This window comes from Triturus cristatus, chromosome 1_2, assembly GCF_964204655.1.
Source record: "Triturus cristatus chromosome 1_2, aTriCri1.1, whole genome shotgun sequence".
Taxonomy (NCBI): domain Eukaryota; kingdom Metazoa; phylum Chordata; class Amphibia; order Caudata; family Salamandridae; genus Triturus; species Triturus cristatus.
Window position 1 is genome coordinate 128,387,366 of NC_140580.1, and position 19,687 is coordinate 128,407,052.

General features: G+C 48.2%; 1 pseudogene across 1 annotated transcript in view; it reads right to left on the reverse strand.

Annotated features, from left to right (window-relative positions):
- Nucleotides 1-19,687, reverse strand: part of LOC146866943 (lysine-specific demethylase 5B-like) — a 429,067-nt pseudogene that overhangs the window by 350,173 nt on the left and 59,207 nt on the right. The window contains exon 4 of the transcript XR_014966723.1: nt 1,628-1,983. The product of XR_014966723.1 is annotated as a lysine-specific demethylase 5B-like (transcript). The remainder of the gene's footprint in view (nt 1-1,627; nt 1,984-19,687) is intronic.

The following is a 19,687-nucleotide window of genomic DNA, read 5'->3' on the forward strand; positions in this document are numbered from 1 at the left end:
TTGAGAGTCAGCTTCCTACAAGATGGAAGGCTGGTGCAGACCAGTCAGACACACACTAGTGGTTTGGCAGTCTTTAAGAAAGCACCTCTGAGGTGCCCTCTGAGTGCATTTATCAATGAATCCAACACTGGCATCAGTGTGGGCTCATTAATCTGTAATGTTTGTTACCAAACATCTTGGAATTCGGTGAAGTCATCATGGAGCTGTGGCATTCGTAGTGACAAGCTCCTAGCCCATGTACTCAGGATGGCTTCACTGTGCAATTAGGTCTAAGAATGGACTTAAGACACTGTAGGGGGGAGTATCTGCTCATGCCGTTGCCCTCACATGAATTATAGTGCACCCTCCCTTAGGGCTGTAAGGCATGCTGTAGGGGTGACTTACGTATGCCTCTTGCAGTGAAGGTAGGCCTGGCACACAGATGTGTGCCGGGTCGACTCTTAACTTTATCTGCACCAAAACACGCAGGCTGCAGTGGCAGTATGCTTGTGTTTTGTGAGGGGTCTCTTAGGATGGCACAATACATGCTGCAGCCCTTAGAATGCTGCAGCCCTTAGAGACCCTCATTGGTCACAATGCCCTTGGTACCACAGGTACCTTTTACAAGGGACTTATGTGGGCCAGAGGTGCAACAATCATGGAAACAATGGTACAGTTTTGGGAAAGAACACAGCACTGGGAACCTGCTTAGCAGGAACCCAGTGCACATTCAGTCAAATATGCATCAGTCAGGGAAAAGCGGGGGGTAACCGTGCCAAAAGGGCCACTTTCCTACACTGGCTCTTCACCATCTTTTTCAAACTTGCTTCAGGAGGTTTTTGAGGATGCCTCCTTTCTCCTCCCATTGTGTCCTATGATAGAGGGCGAGAATTTCAACTGAGTTGGCTACTAGCCAGTAGGGAGCCACTCCTACTGCCACCCGAAGCCGGAAAAACTACCCAACATCGAGTCAGTGCTCATGTTACTCGAAGAGGAGGAGTCACACCACACCTTGTGACTTGAGAGAAAGTAACTTGCAAACATACGAGCCACACAATAGATGGCAAAGGTACGGTAAGCATGTGCATCCACAGCGATACATGCAGGGAGTGTGTGTGTGTAAGTTTGTTTTCAGGTGTCCCCACACATAAGCAGGACTATTCTACTTTAATGTTTATCAGTGAGAATGAATCCTACAATGCCGATGTTTTAGTTAGAGAAACTTAGAGGTCATTTTGTCTCCAATTTAAAAGAAATTTCCTGGCTTTTGCAAAATTCCAATTACATCTTGAAACATAACAACATCTTTTCAGTGGTAAAGATGATCAAACTACGCACATAACCAGCTCAAAACCAAGCCCCTACCACATGAACATGTTGTTCCAGTGTACAAAAAGAGGGTACAAACTGTTTTCTGTGGAGAGGTGCATTTAAGAAATCTTGCAGGGGCTAATGCAGATTAGAGGCCCAAACCCAGTGCTTAGGCTTATCAGAAATTCATTTTGAGCACGAGAGACCATGGCGATGCAGACAAGGTCAGCATATGGGGTGATACAATATTTCTCCCACCATTAGCACAGTCACATTCAACATTTGAGAGCATTGGGTACTATATATATTGACACTGACAGCAGTCAGAATTGTTTACCTGGCCTTGATGAGGCTTCGGGCCTTATCATCCCAGTGTTCAGATACTGTCAGCAGTTCTTGCAACCTCGCCATTGCTTTCTCCACGGTAACATGAGGAGCCAAACCAACTCCTAAGTCTATGAGTCGTCTCATATCATCCAAGGTCAGGGTGTTCGAATTGCTGCATGCCTGATTTACATTTTGTAACCATCGAACCTGCTCGAGCCTCTCGCGCAACTCCCCGATCTGCGGAAGTTCTATATTAAACTCAAAGCTGACATCCAGTAGTTCTTGTAGCTCAGAGACATTGGGCTTCTCCTCAGAGAGGAGTCTTTGGCTCTGTTGTAGGAAATCTTCAACTCTGGTCAGATGTTCCTAAAATCAAGAAATGAATTTAGTAAGTGCAGATACGGTGTACATTCATAGGATCAAGAAAAAAAATACTACAAAGGAAATAATGGACTGATTATGAATCTTATATTTTTTTATCTTTTAAAACAAAAAGGTTTCTTTTCTGCAAAAATTAAGTTTCAGTGTAGAAATTAATCAGTCAAAGGCTTTACAGTTTTCCTTGATACTAGGACCTTGAACAATTAACTTTTTTTGAGAACCCTGGGAGTCACCAGCACCACAAGGCCAATGGCACTGGATATCATACAAACTTGCATTATAGGAGATGTGATTACTTCAAGTCTATAAAATATAGACGATTTTCATATCCCAGGAGAATCACATTCAATCAACAAAAGAGTGATATGCTGCAGATCTGTAGGGTGCAGTAGATTATGTCTGCAGCAATGTTTATATGCAACAGCAAAATAAGCCATAGTATAAATGTCACTTGCAATTTTAAGTTTCAAAATAGAAAATTTTTATTGACCTGTGAATAGGCATGCCAGAGTGCGATCCTGGAACATAAACCAGCATTTTGAAATAAAAAATGTTGAGCTCTGAACCTTGCTCCTGAAAGCAAAAGTGGAAAAACAAATCTGAAGTTGGCATTTATGCATTGGGGGAAATTTTGGGCTTACCTTCGACATGTTAGGGGGCTGGCTCTGCACACCACTGGTTGACACTCAAAAGAAAAGAAAATGAGAATAGCGAACAACTCCAAACACAGCCACTGGATGGTGGAATAATGGGCACCTGATGGACTGAAGACACCTGTAAGTAATGTTTGCTTTAACTAACGCTCGCGAGGCATGTCTGTTTGATTAGTGTGTCTGCAAGAATTTCCCTCTCCAGGCAAGTGATGTGCTGTATGCACAATATTTATGAGCTATGACGTCCATTTATGTAGAGCCATTCTGGACCTGCAGAAAAGGATCAATTGTGACTGATCATAGAGGACAGGTCTTCTTACCTTTCCTCTTGGAAGGTTGGGCCATACTTTCAGGGTCCAACACTTTTTTCACCCTGCTTTCGGCTCTGTGCTCTCTAGTCTTGACACACAATCTCAGTGATGTCCAGCACTGCTGCATCGGTTTTAAGTTCTACCTCAGCCCATGCTGAGGTTTCCAGGTCATTACCAAGCAGACATGCAGCTAGAAGCTTTGGAGAGACCACTACCTGTTTCGGGCCAGTAACCAGCCTCCAGTCTAATGTCACCATAGCCATGGCATGGTTAGCAATAACACTGTCAGCATTGGTGACTAGCTAAGTTTCCCATTCAGGTATTGCTCTGGGGAAACCAGTATATCTCTCACCATAGTGACACTGGCACCTGTATCCCCCAGTGCTTCTATTCTATTCCCATTGATCCAAGGGCATTGCAAATCATTCTTTAAGTTGGGTGGCCATACAGCTAAAGTGTCACACTCAACTTCCCCCTCTGTGACTAGAACTGCTTCAGTGTGCAAACAGATTTGATCGAGGCACACTGCTGATCCCATCTTGAGAATGGCGACACCAGCAGTAGCTGTAGGTGGAGTAGGGGGTGTCTTGTTAGGACAAGTAGCATCTCCAGTTAAGTGTCCTAACTTCTTACAGTTGTTACACCAGGTCTTTAAGGGATCAAAGTTCTTTCCCCTGTACCTATTGTTGGACTTGGAAGAGATTTAGGTCCCACTCCCCTGTACAGATTTTTGGGGCCCTTTTGAAGACTCAGGATTTGTATCTGGGGGATTCTCACCACCTTTCCCCTGGGGAGGTTTTGTAACCCCTTTCTTTTGGTCACCCCCAGTGGCTGTTTTTGGCACCCTTGTCTTGACCTAGTGGTCTGCCTTCTTTCGCAATTCTTGGGGAGAAATTAGACCTAGGTCTACCAAAAGCTTATGTAACTTTTGCTTAGTACAATTACTTAAAATTTGTTCTTTCATAAACAAATTGTAAAGTCCATTGAAATCATGCACATTATGTCCAGTTAACTAACCTCCTAGTCTTTTAACTGAGTAGTCAACAAAGTCAATCCAGGATTGGTTTTGGGGTTTGTGGGTCCCTCTGAATCTAATTCTGTATTCCTCAGTTGTGAGTCCAAAGCCCTCAATCAGCGTTCTCTTCATGAGGTCATAAGACCCAGCAACTGCCCCTGTAAGGGTCAGGAGACTGTCACTGCTGTTACTAGAAAACAGTTCTCAAAGGAGTGCCCCCGCCCCCCCAGTGTGACTTCTTCACTTTTCTCATTTCACAGGTCCTCTCAAAAGCTGTGAACCATTTTGTGATATCATCACTCTCTTCATATTTAGGGACAATCTCTTTGGGGATTTTACGATCATAAGATTGCTCTTCATCCTTATTTAGTAAATTGCTGCCATCATTGATGGGAGCTAAGCCCATCTCGGCTCTCTCTTTCTCTAGAGCCAGGAGTCTGGTCTCCAGATCCACTCTTTTGGTCAACCTTGCTAAAAGGTTGTCCTCATTGAGGCTGTCCTCAAAGTCCTCAGCAGCACCTGATCCACCTCTGTGGGCTCTAGGTGCTGAGGGGTTTATTTTTGGAGTCAGGGCCACTGGGGCCCTTCTCTCCCTATGAACTGGGGGAGGTTGGTAGTTATCCTCATATCCTCCCTCTACTTCTTCATTGTGTGAGAAAGTGCCATCTTTCTTGCATGGTATGCCCCCACTGTTTGCTGAATTGCTAATGTACTTTGACTGAGTGTGCCCTGGGCTCCTGCTAATCAGGTACCCAGGGCCTGTGTTCCTTCCCTAGAACTGCATGAAGCCTAAACCCAATAGGGTCTCTGGCCACATGTCAGCCCCTGGTAAATGCTACCCAGGGCCTTGTGACCAGAGAAGGCCCCTAAGGGCTGCAGCACTTATTGTGCCACCCTTAGAGGCCCTGTACCCTGACACACACACACACTGCCTTTGCAGGCTGAGTGTCTTGGTGCAGAACAAAACAGAGAGTCGACATCCCTGTGTGCCATGCTCACAACACACACTGCCCTGGCATACCTCAGTCACCCCTCTAGCTGGGTGCCCTATGCCAGTGGTGTGGGAACAGGTGCACACGCCCTGTACCCCTACAGTACCCAGGTCCATTCCTGGGCACTGTAAGTGCAGTGCAGCCATTTCAGAGTATATGGTGCTGGGAGGTCGTCAACACGAACTCCACAGCACCATGATTTCTATTTTATTTTTTAAACCGTTTTTATTGCAGAACAAAAAGATAAGCAGCTTACATACATAATGACCCCGCACTGCGAATGCCGGTACTTTTCCTTTCTTGGCCATGAGGCTTCCGTACACAGCTTGTGAGCCCACATCCCAGAGGCCAGGCAGCGATAACATGTAGGTCATTACACTTAACCATATTGCAACCTGTACATTTGTTTATATCATTATAGCATGTCTGCGTTCCGCTTTTGAGTTTTCTCCCCCCTTCCCTCCCACCCAGTCACTCCCTCCCCCCAGTCCCTAACCCCCTATCCCCCTCCCTCTCCACCCTCCAGTGCCCTCGCCAACGACTGGACCCGGCCTTAATATGTATTCTTGGGTACTTATCAGAAGTGAATGAATATCTACTGTGTATGTGTGGTTGGGACGTTCCGGGGATCAGCCTCAGTATCAGAGGGCTCCTCCTCCTCCTCGATCTCGCTGTTGCGCAGGGCCTGCACCAACATCTCCCACTCTGTGGCCGCCTCTAGTGCCCTATCATCTGGCCTACGACACGCCAGTTGGTATCTAAGTGTACTTTCACTCGCCGCCCATTTCCGTAGTTCATTAATCCACCTCCTATGTGCGGGGCTCCCCTTCGACTTCCAGAGCCTCGTCACTTCCCTCTTTGCCAAGAGGAGGCCCATATCTATAAATTTACTCGTGGTCTTGTTCTTGGGCGTGTGGGGACACCAGTGCAGGACACAGACCGCCTTGTTATATTGTAATTCCCTGTCCGCTACCGCAGCCAGTGTCTCGCCCACTTCCCTCCAGTATTCGCGCAGGCGAGGGCAGTCCCATAGCATATGACCCAGCTCTGCTCCTATCGCGCCGCATCTAGGGCACGCCGCATCCTTCACTCCGAAATATTTCCCAATTTTACCTGGTGTTAGGTAGGCCCTGTGGAGGACATAAAAGTGTACCAACTGGAAGCGTGCGTTCCTTGTGCCCTTCCTAGCCCTCCTCACTATACCCGCCCACGTGGTGTCAGGGATCTCGGTCTGTAGATCCAGCTCCCATTTCGCCTTCAGCGCCGCCATCGGCTGTAAGGTTTCGCGCATAATTCTGGAGTACAGACAAGCCACTGCCTTGTAAGTGCCAGCAGACATCATGGTGTATTGACAAGCCGCAGATGTGGTAGGCTCTAGGAGCCCCTCTCCCCAGTGCTCCTGCATCGCTCCAGTCACTGCCGCGTGCATCAGATAATCTCCCCTCGGAAGACCTCCACAGCACCATGATGTCTACACTGAAGACTGAGAAGTTTGGTATCAAACTTCTCAGCACATTAAACCCCCACTGATGCCAGTGTGGGATTTAATGTAAGATGCACAACAGTTAGGTTCAGGGGGCAGAGTTTCCCCCTGAACCTAACCTACAATCCACATCCTTTCTGAGAGGCTGCCTAGGCTGCCACTCAGCAGACATGTTGCTGGACCCCAGGATAGAGAGCCATCCGCTCTCCTGGGCCTACAACAATGCACCTCATGGGCGAGGTCTCCTCCCCCAGGATGGGCAGGGGAAGCTTCAAAGGCATGCCGCCTTTGTGAGCTTCTCCAGGCCACTTGCTGTACTCCGCAACTGGCCCCCACCGGTTCCGACCCTCACCGTGGCGGGAAACACCAAGGGAGGAAAGGGGGTGTGCCAGCCTCTGCCAACCCCACGCCTCAGGTGGGGGAGGCGAGGTGAAGCATATCTCCGGGCTCTCACCATCTTGAAGATGGGGAGCCCTGCCCAATCAGGACTAGGCTACTGCACCCCTCCCACAGGAGAGTGGCAGGATAAGGGGTGTACCCAACCCAGGGAAGGGACTGTGAGAAAGTGCCATCTTTCTTGCATGATATGCCCCCACGTTTTGCTGAATGTACTTTGACTGAGTGTGCCCTGGACTCCTGTCAATCAGGTGCCCAGGGCCTCTAAGGGCTGCAGCACTCATTGTGCCACCCTTAGAGACCCTGTACGTATACACACGTATACACACGTATACACACGTATACACACGTATACACACACGTATACACACGTATACACACGTATACACACACACACACACACACACCCACACACACACACACACACACACACACACACACACACACACACACACCTTGCAGGCTGAGTGTCTGGGTACAAGACAAGACAAAAATTCGACATGGCACACATTCCTGTGTGCCATGCCCACCACCTACACTGCTCTGGCATACCTCCGCCACCCCTCTAGCTGGGTGCCCTATGCCAGTGGTGTGGACACAGGAGCATGAGCCCTGTGCCTCTACAGTACCCAGGTCCATTCCTGGGCACTGTAAGTGCAGTGCTGCCATTTAAGAGTACATGGTGCTGAGAGCTCGTCAAACACGAACTCCCCAGCACCATAATGGCAACACTGAAGACTGAGAAGTTTGGTATCAAACCTCTCAGCACATTAAACCCGCACTGATGCCAGTGTGGGATTTAATGCACAAAACACCACAGAGGGCATCTTAGAGATGCCCCTGAAACCTAATCCACGTCTGGTCTGGGAGGCTGCCTAGGCTGCCACATAGCAGATAGGTTGCTGGACCCCTGGGTAGGAGAGCCCCCGCTCTCCTTGGCCTGCAACAATGCACATCCTGGGCGAGGTGCTAGGTCTAATCCCCCAGGATGGACAGGGGGAAGCTTCAAAGGCATGTCGCCTCTGTGAGCTTCCCCAGGCCACTTGCTGTACCCAGCAAACTGGCCCCCACCGGTTTTCACCCCCACTCTGGCGGGAAGACTGGCCGGAAACCCCAATTAAGGACAGGGGATGTGCCAGCCTGCCAACCTCACCCCTCGGGTGGGGGAGGCGAGGTGAAGCACATCTCCAGGCACTCGCCATCTTGAAGATGGGAGGCCCTGCCCAATCAGGACTAGGCTACTGCCCCCCTCCCACAGCAGAGTGGCAGGATAGGGGGTGTACCCACCCCAGGGCAGGGACCCATTGGTCCCTGCCCTTTACCTACATGTAACGCCCCTAAATCTAGTATTTAGGGGCACCCTGAACCTTCCTTCCTCAGATTCCAAATTACGAAAAACTAAGAAGAGCAAGAAGAAAGAAGACATGCCGTGCAGCTGCTAAGAAGAGGAAGACACCAACTGCTTTGGCCCCAGCACTACCGGTCTGTCGACCCTCGAACCTGCTCCTGCTACCTCCCGGCACCTCTTGTGGCCAGCAACCTCAAAAATCCCGGAGGACCTGGCTACCTTTTGGCTCCAAGCACCTAGGACTCCCATGAGCAGAGGCTCTGCTCAAAACCAGCTCCTAACCCCTGGCATAAGCCCAGGAACCGCGAACCCTGCACACTCTGCACCCGCCAAGCCTGGCCTGTGCCGGAGTGAACAAAGCCCCCGAGGATGTCCCCCCGGTGACTGTGACCCCGAATCCGGCACACAAGGATTCACCTCGACGTTCCTGACGACGCCTGCAGCCTCAGAACCAGGGACTCCGCCAACCGCGATCAACAGAGGGTAAGATTTCCCGACACCAAAAAGCACCCCTGCACCCGGCGCCCTGCGGCCCCTTGTGCCCAGCCCTGGGTGCCTACCTAACCTACAGCTTCCCAACTTACCGCTCGAAGTGGTGGTGGCACCTGAAGAAACTTCGTCCCCAAGCTTGCAGCCTTTGTTCAACCAGGAGCTTTCCCATTGAAATCCATTGAGCGCCCGAAGGCTCAAAAGCACCCTGCACCCAGCCGCCCGAGTGGCCCTGGCAGTGTAACCTCTACACCTATCTACTTCCCCATTTGCCCTGAGCAAGTGACCAGGAGCCCAGCTCCCACAGCCGCGTGGCTTGCCAGACAGCAGCCACCAAACAAGGCCCCCCCATCCCTCATAGGATAACATTGGGCCTAACTCACTCTGCACCCGGCAGCCCCTGTGCCACTGAGGGTGTAACAACTGTACCTACCTGACCCTGGGAGACTACTGAGTCTGTGCCCAGAACCTTAACTCTGCCAGTCGAGTACTTACCCAAAAGACGATAACCCAATTTTCCTTCATAGGGTAACATTGACTGGTTTCTTCTGAAATTTCTTCTAAGTGTGGAGTTTCTAAAACTTAAAATATTCACCTAAAATCAACCGAGTAACGAAAACGAAAATACTCACCTGCTATTAGGAGAGATCCCAGTGCTGGATCTTGGTGCCCAGTACTGACCCTGAAAAATATCCACAACCGTACTTACAATTAACCCAATTTTCTTCCATAGGAAATCATTGACTGTTTTTCTGTGAAATTTCTTCTAAGTGTCAATTTTTGCAAACTACAAATATTCTTTACAAATCGTACCAACTGTGTAAACGTAATTACTTACCTGTTTTAGATAGAGGTCCCAGTACTGGATTACAAAAGTAACGAGAACATACTTAACCTGCAACTTGAATTTTCTCCCATAGGGAATCATGGACTATTTTTCTATGAAATTTCTTCGAAGTGTCAACTTTTAAAATAGCAAAATATTGCCTAAAAATCACAACAGTAACTAAGACGACTTTTATCACTTGTTTCTAAGAACTGTCTCAGGACTGAATATAGGATCCAGTCCTGGAGTTACAAAAGTAATACTGAAAGTAATCTATTGCAAATAACTTAAAACTTCCATTGAGCTCAATGCATTATTGTGTTTGAAATTGTGTTGCCTATTGCAAAAACCTGTAACCAGTATTTACAAAAGTCAATTGCATATTGCAAAAGCATTTACCTGAAGCATCTCATTCTGAGAAAGTATATTTTAATACCTATTGTTGGTTCTAAAATAAAATAACCATATATTTTTTATACAAACCATTGGCCTAGAGTTCAGTTCTTGAGCGTGTGAGACCATTTCCTGAGTGTGTGCAACAAATGCTTTACACTGTCCTCTGATAATGCCTTACTGCTCGACCAAGCTACCACTTTAGAGAGTAAGGTTATATCTAACTTTAGCCTCTGCCAAACCTCTGGGGACTGTGGACTCTGTACACACTGTACCTATTTGGGAACAGTATATACAGAGCCACTGTCTCACAGAGACCCATTGGTCCCTGCCCTTTACCTACCTGTAACGCCCCTAAATTTAGTATTTAGGGGCACCCTGAACCTTCCTTCCTCAGATCCCGATTCCGAAACAAGCAAGAAGAACAAGAAACAAAAAGACCAGCCGTGCAGCTGCTAACAAGAGGAAGGCACCAACTGATTTGGCCCCAGCCCTACAGGCCTGTCGACCCTCAAACCTGCTCCTGCTAAACCGCAGCATCTCCAGTGGTCAGCAACCTCAAAAAAAGCAGAGGACCTGACTGCCTTGTGACTGTAAAAGACTTGGAATCCCACGAGCAGTGGTTCTGCTCAAAGCAAGTAACAGACCCCTGGCACCAGCCAGGAACCGCGACTCCTGCACACTCTGCACCCGCCAAGCCTGGCCTGTGCCGGACTGGACAAAGACCCTGAGGACGTCCCCCCGGCGACTGTGACCCCGAATCCGACACCCAAGGACCCACCTCGACGCTCCCGATGACGCCTGCAGCCTCAGAACCAGGGACCCCCCCCCAACCGCGATCAACAGAGGGTAAGATTTCCCGACATCAAAAGGAACCCCCTGCACCCGGCACCCTGCGGCCCCCTGTGCCAGACTCTGGGTACCTACCTATCCTCCAACTACCCAACTTACCTCTCAAAGTGGTGTTGGCACCCGAAGAATCTTCGTCCCCAAGCTTGCAGTCTCTGTTCGTCCTTCAGCTTTCCCATTGAAATCCATTGAGCGCCCGAAGGCTCAAAAGCACCCTGCACCCAGCCGCCCGAGTGGCCCTGGCAGTGCAACTTCTACTCCTACCTACTTCCCCTTTTGCCCTGAGCAAGTGACCAGGAGCCCAGCTCCCACAGCCGCCTGGCCTGCTAGTCAGCAGCCACCAACCAAGGCCCCCCTGCCTCCCATAGGATACCATTGGGCCTAACTCACTCTGCACCCGGCCGCCCCAGTGCCGCTGAGGGTGTAACAACTGTACCAACCTGACCCCTGAGTCTGTACCCAGAACCTTAACTCTGCCAGTCGAGTACTTACCCAAAAGCCGATAACTCACTTTTCTTCCATAGGGTAACATTGACTGGTTTCTTCTGAAATTTCTTTTAAGTGTAGAGTTTCTAAAACTTAAAATATTCACCAAAAATCAACCGAAAACGGAAATACTCACCTGCTATTAGGAGAGATCACAGTGCTGGATCCTGGTGCCCAACACTGACCCTGAAAAGTACTCACGACTGTACTTACCACTAACTCAATTTTCTCCCATAGGAAACCATGGACTGTTTTTCTGTGAAATTTCTTCTAAGTGTCGATTTTTGCAAACTACAAATATTCTTTAAAAATCGTACCAAATGTAAAAACGTAATTACTTACCTGTTTTATATAGAGGTCCCAGTACTGAGCCTAGGAGCCCAGCCCTGGATTACAAAAGTAACGAGAACATACTTTACCCGTAACTTGAATTTTCTTCCATAGGGAACCATTGACTGTTTTTCTATGAAATTTCTTTTAAGTGTCGATTTTGCAAACTTATAAATATTCCTTAAAAATCGCCTGTGTAACTTAAACGTAGTTTCTCAACTGCTTACAGGTGTTACACTAGTGCTGGATCTAGGATCCAACACTGACCTAGAAAAAGTAACCATAACCCCACTTACCTGCTAAGTGAATTTCCTTCCAAAGGATAACATTGGTAATTTGATTAGCAAAAGTTTCTAAGTGTCAACTTTTAAAATAGCAAAATATTGCTTAAAAATAACAGTAACTAAAACGAATTTACTTATTGTTTCCAAGAACTGCCCCAGGACTGAATCTAGGATACAGTCCTGGAGTTAGAAAAGTAATCCTGAAGGTAATCACTTGGAAATAACTTAAAATTCACATCGAGCTCAATGTATTATTGCGTTTGAAATTGTGTTGCCTATTGCAACAAATCTAACTATTATCTGCAAAAGTCAATTGCCTATTGCAAAGTATTTAACTAAAGCATCTCATTCTGAGAAAGTATATTTTGATACCTATTGTTGGTTCTAAAATAAAACAACCATATATTTTTTATATAAACCATTGGCCTAGAGTTCAGTTCTTGAGTGTGTGAGACCATTTGCTGACTGAGTGTGTACAACAAATGCTTTACACTGTCCTCTGATACTGCCTTACTGCTCGACCAAGCTACCACTTTAGAGAGTAAGGTTATATCTAACTTTAACCTCTGCCAAACCTCTGGGGACTGTGGACTCTGTACACACTGTACCTATTTGGGAACAGTATATACAGAGCCACTTTCTCACAACAACCTCCCAGCACCATATACTCTTAATGGCAGCACTGCACTTACAATGTCTAAGAATGGACTTAGACCCTGTGGAGGTACAGGGCTCATGCACCTGTACCCTCACTACTGGTATAGTGCACCCAGCTAGAGGGGTGGCTGATCTATGCCAGGGCAGTGGGTTGTAGGCATGGCACACAGGGATGTGTGCCATGTTGACTCTTCACTTTGTTCTGCACCAAAACACGCAGCCTGCAAAGGCAGAGTGTGAGTGTAAAGGTAAAGGGCCCATAAGGGTGGCACAATAAGTGCTGCAGCCATTAGAGGCCTTCCCTGGTCACAGTGCCCTGGGTACTTGGGGTAAGATTTACCAGGGGCTGACCTGTGGATAGGGTGCCAATTGGGTTTGGTACAGGTTTGGGAAAGAGCCCTGGGAACCTGATTGGAAGGGACCCAGGGCACATCAAGTCAAAGTTCATCAGTAGTTCTGGCAAGAGTGGGGGGTAACTGCAACAGAAACCCAGCTTTTCACAGATGGTTACATGTTTAAGGTTGCATGAATGGCTTGAGGCGGAATGGCCGTGAGGCGGTAGCATGCATGACCTGTATGCTTCATGGCAGCCACCATGACTAAGTTGATTACATGGAATGTCTGAGGCATAGTTGCCTTAGAAAAACGTTCTAGAGTATTTGCCTACCTGAAAAGGTACAAAATAGCTGTGGCATGTCTGTTAAGAGACAAATATCTGGGGGGATACTATATCGTTTTTATGAAAATGCTGGAGAGGGCAATTATATGCTACCTCATATTCTGGATTTGCTAGAGGGGCTCTCATTTGGGTGGCTCCAGGGGTTCCCTTTCAGCATCTGCATCATGTTACTGACCCAGAAAGGAGATATGTTATCCTGTATGGGAAGTCTGATGGTAGGGAATTGTGCATTATTAACGTAAATGCCCCCGACGACAGCTGCTCCTCTTTTTTTCCCCGCCCTAACGGATGCGGCATCACCATATCTGGGGGCATCAATATTGTTAGCCGGAGATGTTAATTGCATCCTTGACGGTTCAATCAACCGTGAGCCCCTACGACCCCACACTAAGTTCGTATGACTGGCACACTACGAGACATTCTAGAGGGCATTCACTTGATCGATATATGGCGAGAACGCCACCCAACCACTCGACAGTTTTCCTGCCACACTCCTGCCACTAGAACCTTTAGCAGACTGGATAACTGGTTTATATCCACGACCTTGGATGGAGCGTAAGAGGGATATCGTATAGTTTACCTGTCGGTGTAGTTTTGCAGCTTGAAGAATTTACTGGATTCACTATGCTGTGCATTATTTCGCCATCTAGTGGTTGGATCTGGAATTGTAGTATTTCTTTTTTTTTCTTTCCCATGGCCGGTGAGCGTCGACATACCACCATTTGGAATCCTTCTGTGAAGATGAAGTGCTTTCTCCGGAAGCTCCCACCTTTGGTCGCCATCTTCGGATTCTTTTTTTTTTTCTTGTTTCATTTATTTCTTCCTCTTGTCTCATCTTTCTGGCGGAGGAGGGTGGGTTCACTAGTGAATCCAGAAAATTCTTCAAGCTGCAATACTACACCGACAGGTAAGAAACTATACGTTTTGCTGTGTGAATCTTTTCTGGATTCACTATGCTGTGCATAGACTTTGTAGCGGTTTGCTAGTCTTGTGGTGGTTGGGTGGAAGATGAGCGTTGGTTTGTGAAAATATGCTGCAAGACCTTTTGTCCTACTTGTGCTTCTTCATTCATTTGAATATCCATGCAATAGTGCTTTGTGAACGTGTGCACTGAAGACCATGTTGCTGCTTGGCAGTCCGCTTGAATAGGCGTACTTGCTAGAAAAGCTACTGTTGCTCCTTTCTCCCTGCTTGAGTGAGCGTGCGGTGCTCCTTGTAATGTCTGACCTGCCCGTTTGTGGCAAAACTGTATGGCTTGTGCAATCCATCTTGCAATGGTATTCTTTGTGACTGGTCGTCCAAGAAAACGGTTGGTAAATGATATAAAGAAGGGTTTTGTTTTCCTATATTCTTTGGTTCTTTCTATGTAGTACATAACTGCCCTTCTGGCGTCCAGGGTGTGTAATGCCCTTTCTGCTTGTGTCTTTGGTTTTTGGAAAAAACCGTGGTATTTGTATAGTTTGGTTTACGTGGAACTTCGATACCACCTTTGGCATAAATTGTGGATCAGTTCTCATGATGAATCTGTCATTATGTATTTGGAAGTAGGGCTCTTGCAGTTTTAGAGCTTGCAATTCACTTATTCTATGTAGTGATGTAATAGCAACTAAAAACGCAGTTTTTAGCGTGAGCATTTGTAGTGTTGCTTTGTGGAGTGGTTCGAATGGTGCCTTCATCATTTGAGCTAGTACTACATTGAGATTCCATGTCGGTGGTGGCACCTTTCTTGGAGGTGCTATTCTCTTTACTCCTTCTAGGAATCTTTTTACCACTTGGGATATGAAGAAACTTTCCCCTGTTTCTCCCCTTGTGAACGTTACCATTGCTGCTAAGTGTACCCTTATAGATGTGTAGCTCAATTTATTTTGTAGTAAATATGTTAAGTATTTTAGTACTGTTGATGCTCTTGTGGTAATTCTTGACAGTTTTTCTATAAGGCACCAATTAGAGAATCTTTTCCATTTTGCTGTGTAACACTTGCTTGTCGTTGTGAGAAAGTGGCTCTGTATATACTGTTCCTTAATAGGTACAGGGTGTACAGAGTCCACAGTCCCCCAGGGTTTGACAGAGGTTAAAGTTAGATATAACCTTACTCTCTAAAGTGGTAGCTTGGTCGAGCAGTAAGGCAGTATAAGAGGACAGTGTAAAGCATTTGTTGTACACACTCAGTCAGCAAATGGTCTCACACACTCAATAACTGAACTCTAGTCCAATGGTTTATATATAAAACATATATGCTTGTTTTATTTTAGAACCAACACTTGGATTTAAAATACACTTTCTCAGAATGATATGTTTCATATAAGTACTTTTGCAAAATGCAATTGACTTTTGTAAACAGTTACAAGTGGTTGCAGTAGGCAACTCTATTTTTAAACACAACAATGCATTGAGCTCAATGGTAAATTAAAGTTATTTGCAACAGATTACTTTTTAGATTACTTTTGGAATTCCAGGACTGGATCCTAGATTCAGTCCTGGGTCAGTACTCAGAATCAAGTGATGAAAGTCGACTTAATTACTGTAATGATTTTTAAACAATATTTAGCTATTTTAAAAGTTGACACTTAGAACATATTTAAAAGAAAACAGTCAATGATTCCCTATAGAAGAAAATTCAAGTTGCAGGTACAGTATGTTCTCGTTACTTTTGTAATCCAGTACTGGGTGCCTAGACTCAGTACTGGGACCTTTATCCAAAACAGGTAAGTAATTACGTTTTCAAATATTATACGATTTTTGAAGAATATTTAAAGATTGCAGAAATAGACACTTAGAAGAAATTTCACAGAAAAACAGTCAATGGTTTCCTATGGAAGAAAATTGGGTTAAGGGTAAGTGCAGTTGTAAGTATTTTTCAGAGTCAGTGCTGGGCACCAAGATCCAGCACTGGGAGCTCACCTAAGAGCAGGTGAGTAATTTCGTTTTCGTTACTCGGCTGATTTTTGGTGAATATTTTAAGATTTGAAAAGTCCACACTTAGAAGAAATTTCAGGAAAAAGCCAGTCAATGTTACCCTATGAGGAAAATAGAGTTAGCGGTTTAAGGGTAAGTACTCGACTGGCAGAGTTGAGGTTCTGGGCATAGACTCAGGGGTCCCCCAGGGTCTGGTAGGTACAGTTGGTTCACCCTCAGCGGCTCTAGGGCGGCCGGGTGCAGAGAGAGTTAGGCCCAATGTTATCCTATGAGGGATAGGGGGGCCTTGGTTGGTGGCTGCTGACTGGCAAGCCACGCGGCTGTGGGAGCTGGGCTCCTGGTCACTTACGTAGGGCAAGTGGGGAAGTAGGTAGGTGTAGAGTTTTCACTGCCAGGGCCACTCGGGCGGCTGGGTGCAGAGTGCTTTTGAGCCTTTGGGCGCTCAATTGATTTCAATGGGAAATCTCCGGTTTAGAAAAAGACTGCAAGCTCGGGGACGAGGACTCTTCAGGTGCCACCACCACTTCGAGAGGTAAGTTGGGTAGTTGGAGGATAGGTAGGTACCCGGGATTGGGCACAGGGGGCCGCGGGGCGCCGCGTGCAGGGGTGCCTTTTGGTGTCGGGAAATCTTACCCTCTGTTGATCGCGGTAGGGGGGGAACCTGGTTCTGAGGCTGCAGGCTTCTTCAGGAGTGTCGAGGGAGGTCCTTGGGTGCCGGACTCGGGGTCACAGTCGCCGTGGGGTCGTCCTCGGGGTCTTTGTTCACTCCGGCACTGGCCAGACTTGGCTGGTGCAGAGTGTGCTGGGTTCGCGGTTCCGCGCTGCTGCCAGGGATTAGAGGTAGGTTTTGAGTAGAGCCTCTACTCATGGGAGTCCCAGGGGCTTAGAGCCAAAAGGTAGCCAGGTCCTCCGGGGTTGGTGAGGTTGCTGGCCACAAGAGATGCCGGGTTGGAGCAGGAGCAGGTTCGAGGGTCGACAGGCCGGTAGGGCTGGGGCCAAAGCAGTTGGTGTCTTCCTCTTTTTAGCAGCTGCAGGGCAGGTCTACTTTCTTCTTGCTCTTTGTAGTTTTGAATCTGGAATCTGGGGAAGGAAGGTACAGGGTGCCCCTAAATACTAGATTTAGGGGCGTTACAGGTAGGTGAAGGGCAGGGACCAATGGGTCCCTGTCCTGGGGTGGGTACACCCCCTATCCTGCCCCTCTCCTGTGGGAGGGGGGCAGTAGCCTAGTCCTAATAGGGTAGGGCTCCCCATCTTCAAGATGGCGAGAGCCCGGAGATGTGCTTCACCTCGCCTCCCCCACCTGAGGGGTGGGGTTGGCAGGCTGGCACATCCCCTGTCCTTATTTGGGGTTTCCGGCCAAAGCTTCCCGCCAGGTTGCAGGGGCCTGGGGAAGCTCACAGAGGCGGCATGCCTTTGAAGCTTCCCCCTGCCCATCCTGGGGAGGAGATTTAGCACCTCGCCCAGGATGTGCATTGTTGCAGGCCCAGGAGAGCAGGGGCTCTCCTACCCAGGGGTCCAGCAACATGTCTGCTGGGTGGCAGCCTAGGCAGCCTCAGAGCAGACGTGGATTGTAGGTTAGGTTTAAGGGGGCACCTCTAAGATGCCCTCTGGGGTGCTGTGTACATTAAATCCCACACTGGCATCAGTGTGGGTTTAATGTGCTGAGAAGTTTGATACCAAACTTCTCAGTCTTTAGTGTTGCCATTATGGTGCTGTGGAGCTCGTGTTTGACGAGCTCTCAGCACCATGTACTCTTAAATGGCAGCACTGCACTTACAGTGCTCAGGAATGGACCTGGGCACTGTAGGGGCACAGGGCTCTTGCTCCTGTGCCCACACCATTGGCATAAGGCACCCAGCTAGAGGGGTGACTGATGTATGCCATGGCAGTGTATGTGATGGGCATGGCACACAAACACAAAGCCTGCAAAGGCAGTGTATGTGTGTAAGGGTACAGGGCCTCTAAGAGTGGCACAAGGAGTGCTGCAGCTCTTAGAGGCCTTCCTTGGTCACAAAGCCCTGGGTACTTAGGGTACCATTTACCAGGGGCTGACATGTGGCCAGGGTTTGCCAATTTGGGTTTGGTTTGTTTTAGGGAAGGAACATAGGCCCTGGGCACCCGATTGGCAGGAGTCCAGGGCACACTCAGTCAAAGTACATTCAGCAATTCAGCAAAAAGTGGGGGCATACCATGCAAGAAAGATGGCACTTTCTCACAGTCGTAGGTCTTCTTGCTTCTCTGAGTACTGCCATTGTGCTCTTTGGTAGGTTGAGGTGAGTAAATTCTATGCCCTCAGGAGCTATGCTGCCAGGCTTAGGCTCTCTGGTTCTGGGTGTAGAACCTTTCCATTTTGCAGTGTTAAGAGGTCCTTTCTGTTGGGTAATTTGTGCATTGCCCCTTGAGTCATCTCCATTATCTGTGAGAACCAGGTTTGTCTGGGCCACTGAGGTGCTATGAGTATTAATGTCATGTGGCTGATCCTGCACTTGTTGAGTACCCTGTGTAGCAGTGGTATCGGGGGGGAAAAGCTTAAGCAAATGTCCCTGACCAGTCTATCCATAGCGTATTCCCTAGGGATTGTCTGCACGGTTGCCTGGATGCGAAGTTTTGCCATTTTGCATTTTGGGGTGTTGCAAAAAGGTCGATTTGTGGAGTTCCCCATTTCTTGAATATCTTTAGGATTTCTGATTGATTCATTTCCCATTTGTGGGATGCTGATGCTTGCCTGCTCAGCCTGTCTGCTTCTATATTGTCCTTCCCTGGAAGATGTATTGCTAGTAAGTCTATTTTACTTGGGATTGCCCATCTCCATAGTTCTTGGGCTAAGGTTGATAGTGTTGGGGGCAGAGCTAGCCTGTCTGGAAATGGCCGCTCTGTGAGCGAGCTCCTCCGGTCGTGTTTCTATCCTGCATGTATCCTGCACGCACAATGCAACTATCGCCATAAAACTACCATATCCTGCCTCCGGAGAGTGGAGGGACTGGCCATACCAAAAATCGCCGCTGCAGACAGTGCCGAACACCCGCCACACTGCCGAAGAATCTGAGCCTGGGCGCGGCCTATACTGAGGTGAGGCGCACGGGCGGCGTGCCGATTACGTGAGGTCTGGTGAGTGAGACGCGCGACTACTGCGAGGCGGGCCCTCCCTGACAAGGACAAGCTACTGCAGTGAGAACGGGGAGACTGCCCTCTAGTTCTTCACCCTCCAGTTCTTCGCCCTCGGACCTCCGGCACCCGTGCAGACACCGCTGACCACCGCTGAAGGTGGGGAAGGGGCAGGGGCGATGCAGAGGCTGGGGGCGATGCAGAGGCTGGGAACAACGGTGACGACGGGCACGCTCTGAACCAGCGCCGCACTGTGGACCCCCGCATGTTGCCACGAGGCTGTAACGGCTGGATACCCCCCACACTGCAAAGTAACTCCTCTCTTCATGGTGCGGGCAGTCAAGGGAAACTGTGTGACGCAGCTGCAGTCCTTGCTGATATTGCAGCACCGGCGCTCATTACTACAATCTGCCAGGCCCTAAGAGACATACAGCTGGGCGTATATATATACACTGGGCACAAGTTTACTACTACCCC